At 43.7% G+C, this 25,915-nt stretch overlaps 1 long non-coding RNA gene across 1 annotated transcript in view; it reads left to right on the forward strand.

Moving 5' to 3' along the window:
• Positions 1-283: 283 nt before the first annotated feature.
• LOC132252232 (uncharacterized) overlaps positions 284-25,915 on the forward strand; it is a 109,090-nt gene continuing 83,458 nt past the window's right edge. The window contains exon 1 of the long non-coding RNA XR_009464131.1: positions 284-361. This is a non-coding gene — a long non-coding RNA (uncharacterized LOC132252232). The remainder of the gene's footprint in view (positions 362-25,915) is intronic.

Below are 25,915 nucleotides of genomic sequence, written 5' to 3' on the forward strand. Positions count from 1 at the left end.
GATATGAATTTGTTACAGTCCCCAATTCCAAAGTTTAGCTCTTTGTTTCCAGCTGAAAAAGCTCATGCTTTTAACTCTGGAGGGCCCTGGGGCTGGCCACAATGCTTCACAACACAATTTAGCTTGTTTAGCAATTGCTGCTCCAAGCCCCTTTTCAGAGCCTCAGAGCAGATTTGCCCTGCTTCAGAGGAAACGTGCACCACTGCAATCCTGCCACCGTGGGGTGCTGCGTGCGGCTATAAAGCAGCAGGATGCCACCAGCCCTGCTTTGCTTGCAAATGGTGGGAGGGTGTGCTCAGCAGCTCCTGCACCCCTGAATCAAAGGGACCCCACAACTCCTCTGCCAGTGGATTTGCCTCAGGTGAGAGTGACCAGTTCAGCAGTGCAAGGGGATATGTCTTACAATGGGGATCTCCTTCTCCTGTGAGGCTCCTCTTACAGCTTCTGGAAAGGTGTTATGTGTAGGACTTCCTAATCCTTCTGTAGGATCAGGCCTGTCTGGTGTTGAACCAAGCTGGGGGTAGCTGACTCTAGAAACACCCCTGGTATCTGTCTTGCTTTTCCTGGCACTGGGTCCAGAGAGCTGTCTTGAGCTGTGCCTTGTTAATGATGGTTTTACTTTTCTTTTCAGTGTAGGAGCTAATGCATGCCACTCCTCTTACTGCAAAGGCCTCTTGAGGGTGAGGCACCTGTGATTTTTACCATGGGGCTGTTAGGTGAAGGCAACGCTGTGCCCCCACCCAAACTTGACCTTGCAGGAAATCTCTACTGCCCTGTCTCCATTAGGATTTTACAGTAGAACTGCTCATGGATATTTAGCAGAAAAGGCAAAGCCAGAGGCACTCTCTGATGAGTATCTTCCCATGGGGTGAAGGTGTCTATAGCTGCTGTGTCAGGACACAGTGCTAAAGCCACCAGCTATGTTGAATGATCTGGAACAGTCCCAAATTTCACGACTGAGTCCCTGAGGAACAATTGGGCCTGGATTGGCACCAGGCAGGTCTTCCTCTGTCGGCTGAGGCTGACCCAGAAGCAGTGTGACCATGTGAATGTGGCACAGGCCTGGACTAATTAGGTGTGCAGAGTCTGGTGAATGCAAATGAACTCATTAGCTGTGCTGAGAGCCGGAGCTAATTAGCCACCTGCAGCAGTGCCTCCAAAATGTGCCTCTGCTCCTCCCTCCTTGAAGGATTAAGTGGGTAGAAGGCCAGTAGGGCATGGGGAGGTGCTGACTTGTTGAAACTCTGCCTGAAATATGTGTATTTGAAGATCATGATGAAATTGTGTGGATGTGCTGGGCGGTAGCCAGTGAAAGATTGATGCTTTTGTTCCTGTTGGTGTTCCTAAGTCTGCTTGTTGCTTTCATTATGGGGAAGTCCCTATGGGTCTATATTCGAGTTTGAAAATGGTCCCTCTGGCCTCAGAGGCTCCTCACAGCCTCCTCTCTCAAGTGACTGACGTGATGGAAACAAGCTGAAACCAAAGTTAGTTGAAATGTATTTTTCTTTAGAGAGAATTTTTTTTTTCATTAGATGCAGCCGTTTGTTGCCAAGAGTGATGTTAGCGAATACTTTTTTTTGTTTTTTTGGGTTGTTTTTTTTGTGATTCTCACAGCTGTCTCTTCTGTCAAGTACAGTGTAATAATCATCATAATAGAAGAGAGCTCCATTGAAAGCCTTGCAAAAATTAATTGAATGCAATAAATATAGCATATGGGAGGCTTGCATTTCCGCCTCAGCTCGTCTTCTAAACGCTTGTTCGGAAGTTTGTTTTGCTACATTGGATCAACGGTAGATTTTGCTTGGCTGCTTAGATTTTGGTCTGGAGTTCGTATTTGCATGATTTATCAGGTTTTTTTTTTTTTCCTTGTTGACTTCATGCTTTTATCTTAGTTGCTATTAAAAGCCAGCATTTTCCTGTAGATGTTGCACAATTATCTCCTGCGTTTGACAAACACGCAGGGTGGTGACAGGTAGCAAACGATGACATTCGAAATGGCGATCGCTGCAATTCCAGTGCTTTCAGGGCTTGTTATTTATGTTTTTGTACACTAGCTCTGTCGGCTGATGAGTTTTTTAAAAGGGTAAAGGAAATGGCTACTTTATGACCTAGATAGATCCTGATCATCCTCAAACAACTAGTAATATATAACACTCATCTATAATGTTTGCAGAGAGGCAGTGTCCTGATTCAGCACAGTGACAGAGTACTCTTTTAGTGCTATAAAAAGGGGGAAATTCTTTTATTGGGATCACGGGGCTAAAATCTAAAGATACAGTCCTGGAAAGAGTAACACCCAGGTTGCCGTCCTATACAGGTTTATGCAAGCGCTTAACTTTGCCCACTGCATATTGCTCTATTTAAGCTTTTATTTGCAGTATTAGAGAGCTAAGGGTCTCTTTGCACGTTTACAAGGGAAAAACAAAAGAAGGAACGTTGGTTTGCGGAAGTCACAGGAAGCGGAAACCACCTTTGAGATTTGCTCAAGAGAAGGACAGCATTTCCGCAGATATGGCTCGTGAAGCAGCATCCAAAGGGTTCATTTGCCCTCAGAGAATCTGACTAAATAATTCATTAATATGGAAATCTGTGAATGGTGACGATGTCAGCAGAGGATGAAGGATAGTTCGAGTGCCCTAACCAGTGGGCTAAAATACTGGAGAGGCTGCCATCCCTTCCCACTCCCACCTCTCCCCACCCTGCCTTCTCCATTTTTCCTGGGCCACAGTTTCAGGACTTATGCCCAGTTTTGTGGATCTGGACCTGCATGCCTGCTCACTCCATGCTCACCTTACTGTCCATGCTCAGCAGCTTTGTGGATGCTTATGCAACCACACTGCATCCACACTGTATGTAGAATAGGATTGCAAACTGGGGGTAAAGGTGCAAAATGGTGGTTAGGCAGCTGGAGAAATGCCGCTTGGGTGCATAAAGTAAAATACCGGTAAGACTTTGATCACAATGTATTTTCCAGGCACAATGATCAGAAGTGGAAGGAGGGTGTAGAGGAGCCTGGGAGGTGGGCTGGAGTCTAGTATGAGAAGTAGCATTTTTCGTTTTATAACTCAGCAGTGCACATTTAGGGAGGTGGATTTAGTTTGCATAATTCTCTTGGAGTCCCTCAGAACTGAGCAGGGAAAGTGTCTTGCTTCCTGCCTGGCCATTTCTGTAAAGAATGGTTTCTGAAAGGTTGCCATGATTTCATTGCATTTCCCTGAGCTCACAGAGATGAAATTACATGACTGTGCTCCACACTTCTAAGCACTTTCTGATTCTGCAGCTATTTTCAGCACCCTCTTGGGCCTCTCTCAAATGAAGCTAAGAGAAACAGTGTCTTCCCTCTTACCCTTCTGCTGCTCCGTTCCTCTGGCAGCTTTTTTACTCAATGGCTTTCTTTATTTTTCTCTTCAAGCTACTGTATCAAGGAGGTAGGGATGGTTCTGAGATCAGGGATGAAATCCGGATGAATAACTGGGATAGAAAGAAGAACATATATCAAACAGGTTGTGAAACTTCTCAGATTTGCTCTACAGTTTGGGTTCTGTTCTTGCCCTTGATGCAGGGATGGGATTCGCACTTCCTTCCTCAGTCTTGGTGACCAGTTCAAGCACGTAAGCAGGTAGAGCTGAGCAAAATTATTCTTGGACCGACCATTACCTTGGAGGAACTACTGGCAAGTCATGCACTCTGGCCACATCTTTCTGGCTGGTTTCTGATGCCTCGTGCATCAGCCAAAGAAATGCCATAAGCTAAAGGAATCCTACAAGGCTGCTTTCTTTGCTGCCTTTTTGTGGAAGGACCTGGAGAATAGGACATGGGATCTTGGGGACCTGCTTTCCCGTTTTTTTTCACAATCCTTCCAGGTTAGGAAAAAGCTGGTGTGTGCCATTAGGTTGGAGGCCTTTCCCCACCTTTTAATATTTTGCATTTCTGATAAAGTCCCCAAATATTAATTTATCACTCATCTTCAAATGGTTTGGGCTCTAAGAAAAGTAAGCATGCTGATGGGGCCTTAGTTTTATTTTCTGCTGTAAAAGCTTTAAAAATTCAATTGAATTAGGAAGTCAGAGACTCTGGTAATGCTGTGAAGTATCACCTTTTCCCTTTCACTTTTATGATGTGTAAGAAGATTCTGTATCGGAGTAAAAAATCAATAGACATTCCTTTTAAAGGAGAGCAGCAATAATTTGTTGCCATAGCAATATTTTTCCCCCTCTAAACTGCATTACTGTAGAGTAATACAAAGGCTTAAATGTCAAGAGTTCCTTATTTAGGACTTGTGCTCTGACTATTACAATAAGTAAGGTGTTAAGCCAGGCTAAGAGTCCTTCTTTGCAGTTTAGCTATTCATTTTGCCACAGGTAGCTGCCAATTGTATCTAAAGGGTTGATCCTGCATATTGCAGTCAATGCAAGTTTTAGCATAGGAGTAAGGATATGATGAAGCTGCCAGCTACAGTAATGAAAGGTTAGGAGAAAATGTCCATGCCCCTTGTCCTGGGGAGGAATACATCCTGTCTAGCAAGTTTATGTGGCATGTTCCTGTGTACCTCCTGGCTTAGGAGGCTGGGGTGGCATTATATACCCACCTGAGAGATGATTCCTTGAGAGTCATAATTAGGTGAAGAGAGTGGAGCAGCCTATGGGGTACTCTAAATTCTGCCATCACTGAATAAAGCTAGCTCTGGGAAGAGGGAGCTGTAGCTAACCTCCCTTTATTCACCCATCATCTGCACCCAAAAGGAACTGAATGTAGTAGCACAGAAGGCAGTGTACTTAGAAAAATATTCTGCACATTTGTAACTACAAAGTGAAGCTATTATTAAGCCCTATTACGTTCATTTTCCAAGCACAGCAAAGCAGAAAGAGAAAATTTCATTGAAGAAAAACTTCTGAAATTCCCCTCTCAATCATTATCTAAATTCCTAAAGGCCTTTTCTTGAGTTTCTTTCTCATAAGCAATTCCATTAAGTCTTTGTCTCAGTGTTACCATCTCACATTAACAACAGTGCCGCTTTCATTATTATTGCTAGGTTATTACATGATATTTCAAAGGACTCTTGCTTAATTGCTGTTGATAGGAGAAGTTTATATGCAAATAGGCCACAGCAGCAGTATTTGGAAGCGTACTTAGGAAGTAGGTCAGACTCTATTATGGTATGTAATAGATAGACGTTTTATTTTGTGAGGAAAGTGTGTGCCACTGTATGTACTATTTGAAAGTCAGTCAACTATGGAGACATAACGTTAGTCTTTACACTTCCAAAGCGAGCATTTATGAATCAAGAGTTAATAACTGCACTGGAATTTTACTAGTGAATCCTTACCCAGTCTAAAATTTGTTAATCAATCTAATAAGGCTTCATCAAAATATTTGCACATGGGGGCAGCAGGTTCAAGAGGCTGTTAGATGAGCATATCAGATAGGACCATTGAAGAGAGGATAGATAGCAGTCTGGTAGGTGCTATTACCTATGAAATGTTGATCTGGACTGGAGTTGGACGACACAGAAGCATGCAGAAATGGTGATGCTCATACCTTGGCCTTTGGTTCAGGTCTCAAAATCCCCTGCTACCTGATACTAAAAAGAACAACAGGTGGGCCTATATTCTCAATCAGGGGTGTCACCTGGCCTGTGGCCCAGAACTGGTTCATGAGCCAGATGAATGGTGCAGGTATGGCCCCATGGGCTGGATCAGACCCATGGACCAATTCCCCTGTCCTACAGGATAGATGCCATGCGCAGCTTGGATCCTGGACTGGCTGGAGCAGGTGCTATATGCGGCACAGCCCCAGACCAGTTGGAATAGGCATTGGCTCTAGCACGCAGGGGACCCATGGAGCCCCCATCATGCCAGTGCCTGATCTGGATGATCCAGTGGACCTAGCACTTGCTCTGGGACCCATGCTGTATGCAGTGCCTGCCTCAGGTTGGCTGGAGTGGTTGCCACATACAGCGCAGTCCTAGACCAGTCTCTGTGGGCACTGGATCCAGCATGTGGGGGGTAGGAGAAGGTCCTGCTCAGGCCCCACCTGTGCCCAGCACTGGGGGCCAGATCTAGCTCGCAGGCCATATCTTTGACCCCACTCCTCCTCTGTTTGAAAAGGTGAGTAACACTGCAAGTGACCCTGCTGCATGGCTTGAATGCTATCTGGTGAAAATTGGTGCTAATATAAGGGTAAGTCAATGAGAGAGAACTCATTTTGCTTCTGTGGATGAGCAGCCACAAGAAGGTAACAGATTTAAGGTCCTAACACTACCTGGGTTGGCTTTTGTATTGGGCACAGGCACGTGGTAGAACGTGTATATTTTACCTTGAGTCTCCATTTGATCGGTGTATGATCTTATGAGACCGTATAGGGTATGTCCATAAACTGCGCGTGACTGGAGGGCCTTGTGGCAACCTGGTGGGGCTACTTGTGGCACGGTAGCGTCTATAAAATATCAGTGTTGCAGTCCCCAGAGTAAGATATGTATAGGGCACTTCAAAAACCCTAGCCCCCACTGCCTTGTGGGTACTCTTTGGTTGGAGAAAGGCTAAGGGGCATTATCTTGAAAGAAATGCACCTCGCTGTGGTGTTAAGCTGTCAGCAGCAGTTCTTATCTGTTGCTCTCTGATAAAAGCTATGACCTTTGAGGCACTGAACATCTGAACTTGGTCTGGCCTTTGGATTCTGTCTCAATGGTCTAAACGGGGAATGGTAGGTCATGAGCAGCCTCTACTCCTCCATATGCTTGCCTAAGTGTACATGTCAAAGTCTTGGTGTGATGATCCTAGACCTCTTGTACGTACACCATGATCCGGAGGATTGACAGTTTATATCGTTTCTTACAAGAATACTTTGATTTTTTTAAAACCGAGTGCTAAGTCATTTTGCATAGGTAGCTACCAGTTCCATTTTATCAGAAGTTTTTTATTTGAAAGTAGAGATTTTGGTAGGTACTGTTTTAGCTGTTCAGTGAGTATGGGACATACCCATCAGGACACTAATTTATTTGCAAAAGATCACAAAGAGTCAAGGTTGATGTAGGATCAGAGACTGCTGGAAATGCCTTGACCCATAAACCCATATGTAGATGTTAATTATTGCAGGCTGAAAGCCTCCATCTGATTCACAGCAAACAAAATCTCATTACTGGTCGATTTTACAAGATATGGTAAGTCTATGAGAATCAGAATGATTGGAAGTAAAGCTGTCCGTGTAAGTGCGTCAGCTTCAGTGCGGGGTATGACTACTAATATAGATGAGACACTAAATCCCCATCCAGAGAGGAATCATTTAGGAGGAGACAAAAACACAACCCTTTCTGCAAACATGATGAAACAAATAAGCTAATGCATTTTTCTCAACGTTCAGCACTCATCCCACTTGATACAGCTAAGAATAGTACTTCAAGCACTATTACTGCACATCAGAGCATTTGATGGCACATAATCTGAAGGAAGAGGTGGGTGGGAAACTGCTTTCCCAACCAGCGAAAGCTTCAAGTTTTTTTTCAAAGCTTTTCTTTGGTTTCAGGATGAAACCAAGACTTTTCAAAGGTTTTTGAAGGAAGAGGGAGACAGAAATATCTACCTCAGAGGCATGATTAACCTACATATGCCGGAGGTGTAGGAGACTCGATTCAGACCGGGGATTTGAATGCAAGCCAGAGAAACCTCTCCCAATGCAAAATTTTGTACAAAAAATTCGGTTGTAACAAACTGGCATTTTCTGATTGGAAAAAAAGTTTCAGCTGAAAATTTCCCAAATAGCTCAAGTCAGGAGCATCAGATCTCTTCGCTTCTTTCAAACGATGATCATAAACTGCGAACAAATTAGCTGGGATTTGAACGCACTGTAGCAGCTTGCTAACATTTTTCATCCATGTAATGTGTGATATACATGTTCACATGAAAAAATCTTTGTATGTCAGCATTTGAGAGTAGAGAAATGAAGAGGGTTGAGAACACCTAGCATTGCAAAGGAAAGAAATGCTTTATTAAAAGTTTGGGCAACTGCATATTACCACTGGTTTAGTTATTTGTTCGAAGCAGGTGAGCAAGCAAGATCACTCATAGCCTGTCTTGATAGTAATGGGAGAAAATTGGACTCTAAGGGCCAATGTCTTATTATTAGACACCGGACTACATATTAAAAATGTTGGGAAGAATGTAATAATGTTACTTTAGGAAGCAGTGCCCTTCTGGCCATGGAAGCAAGCTGTATCTTGCTGCTGTTTCGGTATGATGCTGAGTGCTACTTCTCTTCTGAAAAGCATGGAAACAAAGGTGAATTGCTTTTCAGAATAGTGACCTGAAAGCTGAGAAGACAGAATGGTCCAATGTAACAGTAATGAGAAAAAACATCCAGCTTGTAGGAGCAATGCTTGTGTTTATGGCAAAAGGATTATGACAAGAAGCCATATGTGCTGCATGACTGAAGATCAATATGAATTCCATCTCCTTACAGGCATATCGATCATATATATACGTACATCACTTATTGTAATCTCTTTGAGGTAACTGGCAAATAAAAATACAACTCTGGGATGGTAGGATTTCGAGTTAGAAGATTGAAGAAAAAAGAATGTTAAGAAATGCATACTTTTGATTTTGAGAAGTAAAAATGCCAAGGTCATCTGCTATTGTGACCAGGGTGACTATAAAAGCTAAAGGACTCATTGATTAAATGCACCCTGTGAAATATTCTGCTTTATATCATGTAATCTGTCTTTCAGTTAACCACAAAAAACCGGACTCACTCTGTAAGACATTGAAGCTTAGTGTATCAATCAAAGACGGGTTGTGCCCAAGAATTATGTAGTGTGGAATAGGATGGTTCAGTAACTGTTCAGGGCTATGAGGACTATATGTACCAAAGCCTTTAAAAAAAGGCTAAGAGACAGCAAAAGGAGCATTGCAGGCATGTGTCTGTGTCTGTGTCTTTATTTAGAAGTCAACCACCTGTAAAGAGCAAGAATAAAATGCTTTGCTGCTCTTATTCTGTTGACCTTCTGCACAAGCAGATAATTTGACCAGGGATGTATTAGTGTCATCTCATGAGCAAAAGCGGATGACTGCTCTGTTCTTTGTCAGTTACTTGTGACTAACTACATAGATTCACATGGATGAACATAAGCACTGTAATGTTGATCTTTCATGGGAAGGTTACAGGTTAGTTGGATTATGGAGTTTTAAAAGGCATTTAAAACTTTGTCTTTCCCGTGTAGGACAATTTTTGCTCAAAGCATTACTGACAGTCTAAAATAGTCTGTCCCTGGTCTGTTTTGCTTAACAGTACTGTGTTATGTTGAAAGTAGTTGAAAGAGTACTATTACCTACCGTCTTGCCTTTTTCTCTCCCCAAGGTTCACAGCACACGGGGACACGTTTTTAGAGGAGTTCGGCCCCCAGGTTGGTAGGTAGGTAAATAGATGGATAGGCATCTGTCTGTCTCATGTGACAATAGATTTGCACAAACTGAGGCATCTTGTTGAACATCTGCAAGCGTGGCTGTAGAGCCCAATTCTTGAATGACAGTCCCTTCTGCATTATCACATGTGAAGTTCATATCAAACAGTCCTGAATGTGGTGCAGGGTTTTTCTTTCCTCTGTATGCTGGGTTCTTCTTTCCTCAAAGGCCTTCATTCCATGCTTGATAGACTGTTTCCAGGCACTTCGATCCTCAGTGATCTTCTTCCAGTAGTTTGACTGAATATTCATTGACTTTATATCACTCTTGCAAACATCTTTGAAATGGAGGTAAGGATACCTGCGTATTTTTCTTTCCATAAGGTGTTCTCCAAACAAGAGATCCTTGGGTATATGGCCATCACCCATTCTCCACATATGACCAAGCCATCAAAGTCAAAGCTGACTGAGAAAAGAATGGATGTTTGGACATTTGGCATGTTCCAAGACCTCAGCAGGTACACAGCAATTGGCCTGATTTTTAAAAAATTCAGCACGTTGCTGAGCTCTCCTGGACTTGGTTTGGGAAGCGTGCTCATTGTGCTTGTCTGGACTCCCTGATAACTGGGGAGTTTCATGGAAAATCAGGTAATCACGGTAACTGGGCTTCAAGCCGCTCTGAAAAACTAGTCCTCTAGTGCAGGAGTGTCAAACATATGGTCCGTGAGCCAGATCTGGCTTGTAGATCCACTCTGTCCATCCCAGGGGACTACTGGAAGTAGGGCAGTGTGGCCTGCCATGGACTTTGGGGCCCTTTGGCCCCATTGCTCATAGCTATCGGTGGTGAGCTTGCCACCTCTGGACCTACTGCAGCTGTGGTAGCCACAGCAGCTGCCTCTGCCCTGGGCTGGATCTGGTCGGTGGGGAGCCCAGCAATTGTCATCTGGCTTGGAGTCCCGGGTGAGTTTCACAGCCCTGCTTTGGTGTTTCCTTAGGAATTCAAGAGATAACTTTGTAGTAGCCGAGAGAGCCGGAAGAGCCGGACGTCTTGTGTAGCGGCAGATTTTCTGTTTCTGTAGAGGTGTCTGCAGCAATGCTGGCATTCCAGAACGAGAGGAAAAGTATTTTTTGCAGAGCAACAAAAATGACCTTGCTGTAAAGAGCATCTCAAGCAAGTCTCTTCTTCCTCACTCTCTCTTTCTTCTGTGTTTTTCTTCTCAAGGCAACATGTCTCTAGGAATGTGTGTAATGAAAAGCAGTACAACGCGTTATTCTTTTTCAGGCTATACTAGGTATTACAATCGTGATAGAATCTGCATATAAATGAACCACTGCAAAACATCGCTAAGTGATTCAGCTTTCCTATTGAGTCGCAGGAGAGCGCAGAGTGAGAGTGAGGCGCACCGGGGATGGAAAACCTTGTTGTTGCCCTTCACTATCATGTTGTCTTCTGGCCCCATTTGGCTGCTGCTATGTCTTTTTGTACTTCACGCAGCATTTATTCTCTGATCAGTGTACGGGGATTGTAGTCAAGTAGCTCTCAATAATGCGATAGGTCAGTTGTACTCGTGTATATAAATTCTCCTGTGGATTAGTAAATGACTTGAGAGTTCTTTAGAGGTCACTGTTAGTGTTAATCAGCTAGATTAAATCCATAGAGGCTCTATCTATTTAAACTTCAAGAACAGCACTTTCAAGCCAGGGCTTAGGCACCCAGCTGAGGAAGATTTTAGCTTTTGTTATAGACCTCATTTCTTGTGTCCATTATACATTAGCTGCACTCAGGACTGTACGGAGACTGGTGGGAAAGTGTCTTGTTAAGCAGGGCTATTTCAAAGTCAAAAAAGTGTCAAAACTCCCACAGATGGTAGGTGGTTATCAGTCTGCTTTCCTGCAATTTCACCATTACAGGCTATGCGAAAACCAGATTTTGAAATTAAATTTAAACATGAACCTTAATCTGCTGTTCATCATAAGCCGTGGACTAGTATCTTATCCCTTGGAGGTTTTTACCTTGCCAGTGGGGGCTTATAATTGTGGGTAGCAGGACTGCTTTGAATTTTAGCAGTATTAAGGGCGCAGTGTTTTCTGCACCTCTGATTACATTGCTCCACCGCTAATACATGGGAGTTGAGGTGGATGCACCAGAGCTTTTGAGATTCCTAACTTTTACATGTCGCCTTCTCTACACTGTCTATTACTTCATGAATAATACACTTGCTATGAAAAGAACGGATCTGAAACATGATTGATTTTTGCAATGGATTTTTGAGCCGTGAAAGAACGGGTTGAAAAATGAAGCAGCTGAGCATTTTTGTGCAACGTTATTTCATCTGCAATCATAATTTCATTAAGGCAAGTCAATTTGGCTAAGCATACTCCTTGCTTTTTGTCCTGTTTTTTTTTTTTTGTGTGTGGCCCTCATTCACCTGTTCTATTTTTACACAGTAAATGGAACAGGTTTTTTTTTTCTTTTGAATTCCCATTGTATTAAGTACAATATATACTGGTTGTTAAGGGACAGATTTCATACTCTCTTCACCTGCCCCTTGCATCTATTCTTGAAAGCTTGCTTTTCCTCAATGGGATTGTTTGAGCAATTCGAAGAGTGCACCAGGAATACCTGTCACCCTGCCTTCTGTCTGTGACTTAATGTCATTTCTGAAAGAACGGTCTCCAATAGGTGGTACATGCCATCAAAGCTGCCTTGTTTCTAGCCTTTCCTGACAGTACTCTCTCTCCCCAGAGCAATACATTTTTAAATGATTTTGGGTCTGAGACTGGCATGTTTGAAAGAACAAGTGTGAATCAAATACCCACCTGTGAGGCAACACCCGCTGCACTTCACTTTGGGAGATAACTACATCTTTGGTATTACTTAACATTTTCCATGGAGGCAGTCGCTGCGGGAGGCACAATAAACTTCAGTAGGTATACTTTAGAAAGAACCCTCCTTCCTCCATTGTCTGCAACCCTGTAATCAGGATTATATCATTCATGTGGAAGTGAGAAGCAGCAGTCATTTCCTAATGAGCTTATAGGTAGCCAGAGTAGAAAACAATTAAGCATGGACAGGTATAATAACATTCATCTATCAAAACTAATGGCTAGGCAGGCATGAGAGCCCTGGGTGTCCTCATTAATCTCCTACCTCAGTTTAAACAAGGGCTGTTCAAGAACTCTCTGAGGGAAGAAATGAAGGCGAGAGATTCAATTTAAAATGTTTCCCGGTGAAATGACAAAAGAAGCCCTTGTAATACAATATGCGTATCCTCCGGTCATTGGAGATGCTTAACGTGTATGGCTGGAACTGACCTGGCAGGGTCAGTAATGGCAAGGTCATGAACCTTCCCAGTGTAGGGTTTGACCTTGGCTGTTGGTCGTGTAAAACTCCTCGTACTTCTTGCGATAATTAGCAAGGGAAAGAGTGAAGAGTCCAGAAGGCCTACAGACACTACAGCTGAAGGTGCAATGGATGGAGCTTGACACTTTCCTTTTGTGTCTTGTATCGGTTGCATTAACGTGGGGCCTTTAATTTCAGATTTTTACAGATACTTCATTCAGATATAATGCAGCCACCCCTGTAGTTCAATAACTGGGGCACGGGCAAGATTCACAGGGCTCAGCGTGAAACTTGAAAACAGGTACCTGAAATGATGAAGGCTGCTGTTTAGTACCTAAGTACAGGTTTCCCTCAATTTATGCTGTACATGTGTTCCCAGAGAACGGTGCATAAATTGAGTTTGCATAAAGTGAACCCACTTTACAATGCAACAAATAAGGATAGGTTCTTATGGTGGGGAAGGAGGGAGGGAGAGAGTGAGGCTGGAACTAGGGAAGGGGCGGGGTGCTGCCCCAGGGCTGCACAAGGCAGCAAAGTAGAGGGAACAGAGTGGCACTCACCCTAGTCCCAGCTGCAGCAGCCACGGGAGCGGCCAGCGCCAGCAGCCACAGGGCTGCACCATGCTCTGCCTGTCCCCACTTGCATCTGCTCCTGGGCTGCGCCGTCCCCTGATGCAGGCAGCTGGCGTCGGCTGCAGCCGGGGCTGGGGTGAGTGGAGCCACAGCACCTTTTTACTCCCCCCAGAGACTTACCTGCTTGTGGGGGGGCATCTATGCTGATCGCATAAGAGTGAATCTGCCTTGCATATAATGAATTATGGGTCTAAATAGGCTCATCACATAAGAGTGAATTTGTATATAAAGAACCTGCATAAATCAAGGGAAACCTGTATGTGCTTAAATCCAAGCAGATGCAGTAGTCCCATTGCTACAGGTACTCACAGCCAAGTATGTGATCACAGGCTTTCCTGAACTGGGGCCACCCAGGAGGTTAGTGACACCTGAAAATTTGCAGTTAGATTTTACATATGACGGTGAGAGCCAGTCTCCAATTGCATGTGAAAAACAAAAAAGCAAACCGAGCGATGCTGGAAATTGCAGCATGGCCCAGTGCCCAAGAGCTCCGTGATACTTCAAAAAGATGAAGCCCTTTTTGTTTCTGCCCTTCAAACAGGCTTAAACTGTAAGACCTGTCAGCAATAACCTCTGTGTTTTGTCGTTTCCCCCCCCCCCCCCAGTTTCACTCAGAAGCTTTAGGGCATCTGCACTGGCGATGTGTCAGGAGGGGGCACATTACCCCAGATTTCTGTGCTGAGGGCTGGGTGCAGGCGCAGGGCTGCAGCCTGACTGGAGTGAGCATCCAGCAGCAGCAGCACAGAGTGGTGCCCCCCTTACATACGCATCGCCTATGGGCATCTGAGCCTGTCCCACTTCCCCTTAAAGAATCTAACCTGGGCTCCGTGGGAACCCTGTCTTGGATTCTGCAAGTTTGAGACATTTTAAATTAAACAACTTGGGCCCCACGGACTAGTATCTTCTGAAGATATCCCTGAGTAGTATCTATAGAGACTGGATGTTGGGACTGCTAAGGGCTATCTTTCTAGCTTCCCTCCCAACTCCGAGTGCTGCTGACAAAGTAAGTCTGTTGTGTGCTCATTTACTTCCTCTGGGCACACTAGAGACTGGCAGTTAGTCGGAGTAGGTGGCCTGGAAAGGCCCCGAGAGCCCCAGAGCAGCACTGAGGTTAAAAGGGGAACACAGGCCATCTTGGCTGTTCGTATGGCTCTGCTGAATGGTTGGTGTCTGATGTTCCTGAGTGGGCAGGGCAAGGCATACTCTGTCGGCACTGGAACAGAGGTCAGGAAGCAAGCTGTAGCAAAAGAGCCTTCGAGCAGGAAGACTAGGAATAGCTGACCTGCAGCACACATGCCACAAGTTGGCATGTGCAGCCACTTTGTGTGGCACATGGCAGATCCAGCGGGGAGAACAGTGGAAGATAGAGTAGGATTGGAGCAATGAATCGTGGATTGGAAGGATGCTCGGCAGGGGGTCTACCTTGTGTCATGCATGTCAGAAAAATTAGCTCCTGCTGCCTTAGGGTGCCTATATACGAGTAGCAAGGCTGCTCTAATGTGCTGTAATTACAGTGCTTTGGAGCAGGCTCAATTAATTGAGTCTGCTGGAGTGCAGTAATTGCCATGCTCCAGCAGGCTCCAGCGCCAGGTCGGACCCAGAGGGTGGTGGTTGACAGAAGTCAATTGTCATGGTGCCCTGTGACCAGTGGGGTCCCACAAGGCTCTGTCCTTGGACCTGTGTTTTTCAACATCTCCATCAATGATGTGGACATTGGAGTTGGAAGCAGACTGGCCAAGTTCACCGATGATACCAAACTCTGGGGTAAACCATCCACACCTGAGGACAGGAGGGTGATCCAGGCTGACCTTGATAGGCTCATGAAATGGGCAGATGAGAACCTGATGGTGTTCAACACTGAAAAATGAAAGGTTCTCCACCTTGGGAGGAAAAACCTGCAACATGCTTATAGGCTCGGCAGTGGTATGCTGGCTAGCACTATGGATGAAAGGGACTTGGGGGTCATGACTGACCACAAGATGAACATGAGCCTTCAGTGTGATGCTGCAGCTAGTAAAGCAAGCAAAACACTGGCTTGCATCCATAGATGCTTTTCAAGTAAATCCCAGGACATCATTCTTCCGTTGTACTCAGCCTTGGTGAGGCTGCAGCTGGAGTACTGCATCCAGTTTTGGGGTCCACAATTCAAAACGGATGTGGAGAAGCTTGAGAGAGTCCAGAGGAGAGCCACGCACACGATCAGAGGTCAGGAAAACAGACCTTACGACGACAGGCTGAGAGCCCTGGGGCTCTTCAGCCTGGAAAAGCACAGGCTCAGGGGTGATCTGATGGCCACCTATAAGTTTATAAGGGATGTCCACCAGGATCTGGGGGAACGTTTGTTCACCAAGCACCCCAAGGGACAACAAGGTAGAATGGTTATAAACTCCCGCAAGACCATTTCGGGCTGGACATGAAGAAGAATTTCTTTACTGTCCGAGCCCCCAAGGTCTGGAATAGCCTGCCATCAGAGGTGGTTCAAGCACCTACTTTGAACGCCTTCAAGAGAAAATTGGATGCTTACCCTGCTGGGATCCTATGACCCCAGCTGACTTCCTGCCCCTGGGGCAGGGGGCTGGACTGGATGATTTTCCGAGGTCCCTTCTAGCCCTAATGTCTATGAAATCTATGAAGTCTTGTATATCAGCGTCCCTGCCAGGGCTGTCCCTAGCGGGTGGTGAATCGGGGCAACCGCCCTGCGCCCCGCGCTTTGGGGGGCCCTGCGGAGCTGGGTGGAGTGGTGGCTCCACATCCAGCCACTTGCTACTTCCCTCCCACTGCTCGTGCCGCTGCCACCATTGGCAGCAGCAACTTCTTTGGGTCTGGGGTCCAGATCAGAGCAGGGGCATGGCCCCACATGGGCTGATTTGCCCCGGGCCCCACACCCTGCTTGGATCAGCTCTGGTCCATGCACTGAAAAATGGCGCCGGGGATGCCTTAACTAAAGGTCACTGAACAAGCTTTAGTTAAAGTGACCCTGCTGCCATTTTTAAGTACGGGGATGCTGATAGACTAGACACTCCGGGTGCTTTAATTAGAGCAGCACTTGGAGTTGCTCTAATTAAGGTGCCCTCTCCCCCCACTCCTGGAGCATGTGTATAAATACCCTTGGAGTCTCCTTACTGAGCCAAAGGTCCAGGTTTCAGCTTGGAAGTGGAGGTCACATGGCTATTTAGCCCCTGGAGAGTGATAAAACCACACGGCCAACATATGAAATCTGAGTGATGTACACACACTTTTTAGCCTTTTTAGCTAACAGCATTTTATCTCTAGCCAGGAATGGGATATAAGTATTGCTCTGGTGGGATGCCAGCGGAGTTTATACAGTCCAGTCTTAGGGACTGATTATGAAGAGGACCTGAATATCTCTTTGTTAAAAGGCAACACAATTTTTTAATCCCCCCACCCTGGCAATCACTTAATTACAAGGCAACAAAACCAGAACACTTGTTTCAGATATTGGGTGCAGAGAGGCTTACTACCTCGTTCCCCTTCACACAAGTCAGGAAGAGTAAAAGACACGGACACGGAAGTGTTTTAAACCTGTAAACAGAATTGCCATGTTATGGAATATAGCACATTCTATGCTAAAATTAGAGTTTATTATGAACATTAATCAGCACTAAAAGGTTATGAATCCATGCTCTTGGTAAAGTTCAGTGCCATAAGGGGTGTTGTTTTTCATACAGCCCTTTGGTATAAACATGCTGCCGATATATCAAGTTGTCATAAAAATATAAACGAGGAATGCATTTGTACTGTGCATCCTTCTGGCATTAACTTTCTTATTTTATGGGTTGTCGTTAGAGGACTCTGAGTTAGGGATTAACTGAAGCCAGCTGGAGAATGTGTTCATAGTTATCTGAGGCCACTTCTGTGAGCTGTCAAACAATGGCCACTTGTGCATCTTCACCCAACCTCATTTAAATGTGGCGGCCCAAGAAGGTAATACTAAGAAAAGGAGCTGAGGGGACAATCTTTGATGTTTCTCTGTGTTTTATTTTTACAGCTTCTTTTAAGACCCAGAAATGCACAGTTGATTTGAATCTGACATGGGTACAGATTATAGTCACCTAATGGGATATAAGTATTGGTCTGGTGGGATGCAACAGAGTTTATACAGTCCTTGGGCTTTGTTCTTAGAGACTGATTATGAAGAGGACCTAAAAATCTCTTTGTTAAAAGGCAACGCAATTTTTTCATCCTGATTTTGGCATTTGGCTTCACGCGTTCTGGATGTTACTGCTGGGTGAAGTTTTAAAGCTTGTAATATTTGTGGGGAGACATGGTCTTGTTTTTTCTTTTTTTCAAATCTAGATTTCATCCACAGGGTATGGCACGAGCTCTCATACTTTTATGAACATATTCTATAGAAGCAAAGATGATCTACTGAGGTCCCTTCCGACCCTAAACATCTGTGAAAGCTATGAAAGACGTAAGCGTGAAAAAAAGATCTGAAGTTGGAGAATACTTTGCTGAACTGAAAATCTTCTGTTCCTGGAAGTCTATAGCCAAAATAATGTTGGCAGTTAATAGAAAATCCATTATTCCAAGGGCTTTAATAAATGCAAATACAGGACAAGGTCTTCTGCTAGCATAGTCATTGAGGGAATTCACTAAATATTGTAGTTTTCTGAACATAGCAGCAAAATTGAGCTTTATTGTAAATTATGGCAACACAGAAAGCGAAGCAAACTACAGCATTTTGATACCATATTGAGGAATATTTTGGTGAGGAAGAAAAGGAAACGTATTCTATTCAGGTGGAAGGGAAAGAAATGGTAAATAATTGTTTGGTGACTACATGAATCTTTATGTTGACTGATAAGGGATGAAATTATTAGCAAATAATGATTTTGACAAATTGTAAGGGTTTTTTAAATAGCACTTGACTAAATTTCTTTAGAGAGAGTTGCATCTTCTACTCCTCACAACTAACATTGCTTGGTGCAGTTGTTCCAAATTGTGTTCAAAAGCAAGCGTCTCCTGGATTTGAGAAACTTTTCAAAATGTAGAGATGTTTTCATCCATGTCTCCTGGTATTCTTTGGGGAAAACCCTATTGGTGTTTAAAAAATGAGGTTTCAAACATGTTCAAAGTAAAATACTAGAGCTTCCACCACTGATGTTTCATACCTTTTGATTCCTTTGAAATCAGCATGAGCTGGTAATTCCTGCTGATGAGTTGAATTCTCTTTCATGTCATTTCACTGTCTTCTGTGCAGTTATGCCCATAGGTAGTTTGGTCCTTTATGCTTAGTTGTATAATCTCCTTATAGGCCTTATTCTAGGAAACCAGTAAGATCTTGAAAAGATCCTTCACAGGTCAAAGCGATCCTTTTGAATGCTGTCTACTGACAGTGCTAATGGTAATCTTTTAAAGTAGTGGTTTTCAACAATTTTTTCTTTTACAGACCCCTAAAAAAAATTGAATAGAGGTGTGGACCCCTTTGAATTGTAAGTGTGGGTATTCACATACTTTTGATTGAGTGTAATCATCTTTCATGGACTCCTTGGACATAGTCTGCTGGCCCAGAGGTCTGTGGACAACAGGTTGAAAACCACTGTTAAGAGGGACTTCAGTTCTTCATCTTATGCATGTTGTACGCATACTGTGTGTACAGTAAAGTTAATAAAATATTAATATACAGTAAATATTTAATAAACAATTATTTGCATTATAAACTTCACCAATTTATATATAATATGCATGAATGCAGTTATAAATATTTTAGATGACAAATATATAAATATTAAAGTGACATGTATATACATATTTATAAGTATGGGTACTGTGGTCCAATAGTCTGTCCTTGTTTGTGACATAGATGTAACTCAGGATAGAACTTCATCATTAGTCCCCAGTCTGAAGCCAATCAAAGCCAATGGGAGCTTTTTGTATTGATCTCAGTGATCTTTAGGCCAGGCTCTACATACACGAGAAATAAGTCTCCGTGCAGAAAATGGATTAAACTGGGACATGGTTGTGTGTAATAATTAGAACTCCATAAACAATGGCAGGATGAGGGGGAACATCCAGGTATTAACTTGAATTAAAATAGGAAGTCTCTCTAGTTGGGCTCATGTCGCAGGAAAGGGAAACCGTGCTCTTTGTGTTGAAGTTTGACTACAAGGCTCTTCAAGGGTAAGTTCTTCAGGTAAGTTGGTGACCTGGGTTCCGGGCCCCCACTAGCATAAGAGTTTAATAAATTTGGTCACAATAGAGACATTAATTATTTATCATCACCATCACCATGTGAGTTATATAGTGTTATTACCTCCACTTCAGAGGAGTAGTGGTAGAGCACATGAGTTAATTTCTTTGTACCTAAACTAAATGCCAGTCCCTGGCACTCTGGTCACTAGACCTTTCTGCTTCTTGCATTTGCCTGTTCTTGTGGCTAAAGGCTGATCAGCAGATGGGCTTGCTCAGCTGCAGCAGACAGTTAAGCCTGTGGGCCCCCTTCCACCATCTGGCAAGCATGGTGATGAGTTTCTGGAATTCAGCTGACATCTCTGAGTTTGGACAAGTCACCTACCCCTATGCAACAGACTGTGAAATGGAGACAAAATAAATACTGCCCTACTACATAGGTTGCTAGGATAAAGTCCTTAATGCTTATGAAATTTTCGGATAGAAGGGTGATGAGGCTGTGGAAGGATGTAGGTCAGGGCTCCCTAGCCAGTTACTTCTTAAGGCTGTGGCTGGGGGTTGCACAAGGTCCAGAGATTAGCATAGATGGTTGCAGGGCAGAGGCCATGCACAACCTGTGATCCTTAGGGACAGTGACAGACTCTCATCATCAGACCATTTCAATGTTTGTTTTCAAGTTAACTAAGATCTGTGTGCTGAAAACTAAGAAAAGTGTTACAAACTAATTTAACACCCCACCCCCCTCCCCCAGCCCCACCTCAGTTTAATCTTGCTGTTTCCATTACTGCCAACACGCAATGATTTTATCCCTAGCTTTGTTTTCTATGGTACTTTTCTTATAGCCCCAGATATTGAAATTATCTCAAAAAGCCCACCTTCCTTTTTTTACCCCCCTTTTTCCTCCTCCTTTTTAAATTTAAATTTCTAGTGCTCATGGGTATGGAAAAAATAATTGAAAATGCAAACCCAGGATATTGCAATTCTAGAAGGCAAATTTATTATTTTTAAATCTCATGGTTTTGAGGGTGGAAGGGGCTGACTCATGATTTTTGAATGCTTGGATTTGCATTATTGAATTTTTTTTATCATTAGCTTTTGGTGATTGGTTGTAGGCTTTGAGAGCCCAAAAGTCAGTCCTTAGACCAGCTCTGAGCCTTTCTGAGACTAACTCCTGTACTGTACCTTTGTGCTGTTTTCCAGGTGTCATAGAAAAGGCTGTGATACCAGGTGTTTCTCAACTTACCAAGCTGAAAGAAGATATTTTTCTGTGCTGATGTGATATATTTTGCTTGTAGCCAAACAAAATTATACTCTTAAACGTGTTCTGTTGAGCAAAACGTTATTGTCACCATCAAAAATATGTCCACATCAGCCTTCGAGCTAGCATTTTCTCTATGGAATTAAACCTTCATGCTGTTGGCAAAGGCAAGCACTGTTATGAATTGTAATAATTACAAGGAAACATAAAGTGGTAAAAATGATAAATCCGATTTGAGCATGTTTATGTTCAAAGAGATGTAAAATTAAAAACTAATGAAGCAGTCTTCATTTTCTGCCGCCTCTTCTTCCACGTGTTTGGATTGATAGGCTGATATCTTACATGAGGTCCATTAAAACAAGCAAGGATTTGCATGGGAATTTGCATTTTAGAGGCATAACAGTTTGGTTTGAATGATGCAGCAATGAGAGCTGGAACCGCCATGTTATCTAATGAGAATGTGTGATGATGAGGATGAAGTTGCATGTTACACTATGGCCATGCTAAACCTGTCTAATGTTAAGCCATGTTCAAGGTAGAACATGCTGTGAGCAGTTGCATGTTAAGAGTTAATGCCATTCCTTTCTTTCACAGCTCTGACTTGTCACTAAAGTGCTGGCAAGTAGGGGCATGACTAGCAGCCAGTGCATTTGGGCTCTATTTCTGTTTGGGAGGGAACGGATGCTGGGGGTTGTGGATCCTGGGGTGCTGGAGGACTGCAGTTTATTACCATGGAGCAGGCTGAAGTTACCCTAACATGAGCTAGGTAGCACAGCACAGTTAACCCTCCCCTGAAATGGCATAACTTGGAGACGCTCAAAGGGCACTTAGCATGAGTTAATAACCTCTAATATGTGGATGCTGAGGTCTTAAGCATCCACATATTAGGAATGGTCTAAGCGTAATCTGTAACCCTGCATGTGTTACTAAGTGAGGGCCATGGAGTTCTTGAGCTTCTCTAGGAAGTGGTGGAGCAGTATGTATTATACGAGCAACTTGTACAGCTTTACTGTCCAGTATGACCTCTGATGGCTTTCTATTCTTTCCCCCTCTCCCCCCACAAAAGTTCGAAGTGTTTCCTTTTCAAATGGAAGAATATTGCAAGACAGAACTACTTATTAATATGACTGATTTTGAGTTAAAATTATAATTGCCCAATAGTGAAGAATTCAGGACCTTTCTGCTTGCCTGCTTATAGAGGTACTCCATATTAACAGGTTTAAATTCTTGTTCACTGTCCAAGAGCAAAATCCACCCATCAACTCAATTAATAGTATGTTGTAGTTTCTCAATTTAAATGAATCCACTGCATTAATTTTCTAATAGAAAGTGACATAAAGTTAACAATGTTTATTATCAGATGAGGAAGGATATATGTGTTGGCAGCATGGAAAACTTTCTCTCGATTCTATTATGCTGAGTTTGACTTTTTTTTCTCTGTACTGAGGCAAAATGGAACTTTCAATCAAAGTTTCCTGATTGGAACTAGAGCAGACAGCTTCTACAAACATTTTAACATGAAAACTTTATTACAGGCCTGTGAAATTTAGGCAGTGAGGAAGGCTGAAAACAATGGATTGAAATTTTTGATTTTTGTCTCCCTTGCCCCCTTTCCCCCCAGCTGTATGAAATGGCCAAATCAGATTAGTAATCATCATGTACCCCAAAACTGCCTCTCTCAGTACTGGTTTGGTTCCAGTGGATGTCCTGGTTACAGAATGCCTTTATAAAGGAACAAGCAAATTTCCTGTCGAGAATGATGGGGGGAGAGGGATGACAGAGCGCTGCCATCCATCACCCCGCACTGCTGCCACCTCACAGAAGTGGGGTGGGGTGTGGTGGGGAGGAGATTGTACGTGGTGGCTGCCACCGCCTCCTGCTGTTGTCACTCCATGTTCAGCCACGTGCCACCCCCCCATTCTGCATCCAGCCCTGCACCTCTCAGGAACATGGGGGAGGGGGGTAAGCTTGCATGTGGTGGCTACCATCACCGCCCACCACCCCATGCTGCTGTCACTCTGCATCCGGCCCTGCTTCACCCCCGGAGCAGTGGTAGCACGGGGCAGTGGGTGTTGGTGGTGGCCACTGCATGCAAGCTTCCTGGACACGGAGGGGGGAAGCTTGCACCCACTGCCCTGTGCTGCTGCTACTCTGGGGACAAAGCAGGGCCGGGGGGGTAACCTTGCATGTGGTGGCTGCCATCACCACCCACTGCTCTGTACCACCGCTGCCTCCCAGAAGCGGGGGGGGGGGGTGGGAACCTTGCCCTGCCATCCCCTCTGTCCCCCTCTGCCAACACCCCGCGCTGCTGCCACCTCCAAAGAACAAGGCTGGGCTGGGGTGGGGGGGGGCGAGGCCAGAAACTCTGGCCTTGCCCCCCCCACTCCATCCCCTCTGTCCCTGCTGTCATGGCGGTGCTCCACTGTCCCACTCTGTCCCTACCATTCCCTGTGGAGCACTCTGATTGGTTGTTTCAGTAAGCATTATGATTGGTTGTCTCGGCAGCCAATCAGAGTGCTCCAAAAGCATTATGGATGGACAGACAGACATGCATACAGTTGGACTAAGCCCTTTATATATAGAATGCTGTTATGCGGTTGGCATCTGTTGTTGCCAGGAATTTTGATAGTGGGAGCCAATTGCTCATGATGAAGATGAATGGAACACTTTACATGCCTATCAAGAGAGTGTTTAATTTGCAAGAATTTGCTTTGATGACAAGGGTAAAAAAAAAGAAAAGAAAAGCTTAGTTTTAGGATCAAAATGAGTGTCACCCTGTCTCTTTAAACACTAAGGTCTTCTATCCTACAAACCACTTTATATGGACAGACATCCTGCATGAGGCCCCACTACGTTCAGTGGAGTCTTCTAACAGAGGTTCCTAAAGGCAGGAGCTGCTGGTACTCCAGACCTAGTTGTATATGCGAGGTAATGAATGATGGATGTACACCAGTTTGCTCTAGCCAATTCCTGGTCAACAAGGTGTGTACAGAAGTGCTCCATGCATATTTTATAGGGCTGTAATTTAGACCACTTTTTATAGTACTACAAAGTTACAGTGCTCTTAAACATGACAGAAGTTCAGTGTTAGGTGGGGGGCCTCTGAGCCTCCCTGCTGTTTCCCGGCTTGGAGACAGGAGATGCTCTGCAGCCTCCTGGGACTTCACAAGTTCGAAATTTGTCTGGAGGTTATACAGTATTTCAGATTTAATTCCTCATTTAACAAGGGTTAAATTTAAAGCACTGTATCCATTTTTAAAGTGCTGTAAAGCCATGTACTTCTGTTAAGTCATGTCAATAAAGCACTTTAAATGGCAAAAAAGCATCTGTTGCACATACCCCAAGTGAAAGAATTGTGTAATTTGTTTGGAAGGGAAAGGAGAAAGCTGACCATATTTGAGCTGGGTGCACTTAGAGCTAATCTGTCTGTGGAGTTTGACTGGCATAGTTGTAATGAGGTAACCATTGCTACTCTGATATGATCATTGATTACCACATAGGGACAATTTACAGTGGAATAAACTCAGTTGCATTATTTAGTTCGTTATGATATATCAATGCCCCTTCATAAATCTGTCTCAAGCAACCCAGAAGGGAGACAGAAAAGGAGCCTAGACCTGCAGCTCTCAAGGGTTACAACGGGTAGAGCTGAGTGAACTGTTCATTAAGTAATAGTATTACCTTCTGTTGGCAGTTTGCCTACAGGCTACATGCAGGTCCATTGAATGCTGTTGCTGGTCACATGCTGCCTACTCCAGGGTTAGTAATGGCTGGTCTGAAGATTGTTCTTAAACCGTTAATGTCAATTCTCCCTTCCAAAACCAAAGTTATATTGTATTTGGGGGAGTGTTGTATGGGATAATATGGTAATTGAGCAGAAAATTCATGGGAATGAAGATAGTTAGGTGATTTGTTTTTCTTTGGAGTGAATGCTTATATTCAGTAGTCACTAGCTGCAGCATTAAGTTTTGAATGATCTCAGTTTTAATTTGTGAGTTTCTCCCTGTGACTTTACAGCATGAATAAGAATCGTATACACGGTCTGCACAAGGACGAGTGCTTTCCCTCTTGTCTTTATTTTTTGTTTCCTTTTAAATGATTCCATTCAATCCTCTGTTATGACGATTAGGTGGGATACTGAAGCATCATTTTTTTTTTAGGTTAGATACAGCTACCCATGGGCTATTTTGGCTGCAGCCAAATAGGTCAGCTATTTTTAGTGCTGACCCTTCTCTCCAGTTTTAAGTAGGTACTTTTTAACAACAGCTGCAAAGAGCCTTCTGTGGTGACCATCTTTGTTCCCATCTCAAGTGGGATTTTAATAGAAGAATGTGCTTTGTGCATCATGCTGTTAAAATGCCATATGCTTATTCTTCACAAATGCAGCAAGAGTGAACTATTTTTTTAAAATAGGCTTTCCTGCTGGCCTTTGCTTCCCTCTATTATCTATGTGAGGAGCCTGAATGATCTGACTACAAGAATGATCCGACTGAATGATATAAGATTTCCTCTTGGAAGTCTCAATTACAGTGACTGTGTGCATCTGTGTGTAAGAAGAAGCCAATTGCAAGACTATTTATAATGGGCATGCTATATACATCATATTATATGCAAAGAAAGCATACCACAAACGATATAAATATAGTATAATTATGCACAGCTTGATCTCTCGTCGCTGTCTGTATTGTACCTGGGCTCATAAGAAAAAAATTGCCTCTGCTACCTCTCTCTCTGTCTTTTTTGAAGCTAGATATCCGTTGACTACTGCAACTGAAATGTAAGGAATGCTAGATCAAGGTTCACGTAACCAGAATACATCAGGCAGGTGAATGAAAACGATCACATCTTGTTTTTAAATCTTTTCCTGATGTAAGGTTTTGTTTCAGGAGGGAAGGAGCAGAGAATGAAAAGTCAGTGTGCCTCTTATCAGACCTGGAGTGATATGTTTTCATGGGAGAGCCTTCTTTCTTCCCTTATCAATAGGCTGTTTGTAGCTGACAAGATTGATCCCTAGTGACTATTGGTATTATTATTTGTTCTCACGTTGAATTCCCCCTGCCTCTTGCCAAATCCCACGTGTGAAGTTAGACAGGGCTCAGCCCTGTAAGACAGCAGATATGCTGGTAGTTCAGCAT

The sequence above is a fragment of the Alligator mississippiensis genome, chromosome 8, assembly GCF_030867095.1.
Source record: "Alligator mississippiensis isolate rAllMis1 chromosome 8, rAllMis1, whole genome shotgun sequence".
NCBI lineage: Eukaryota > Metazoa > Chordata > Crocodylia > Alligatoridae > Alligator > Alligator mississippiensis.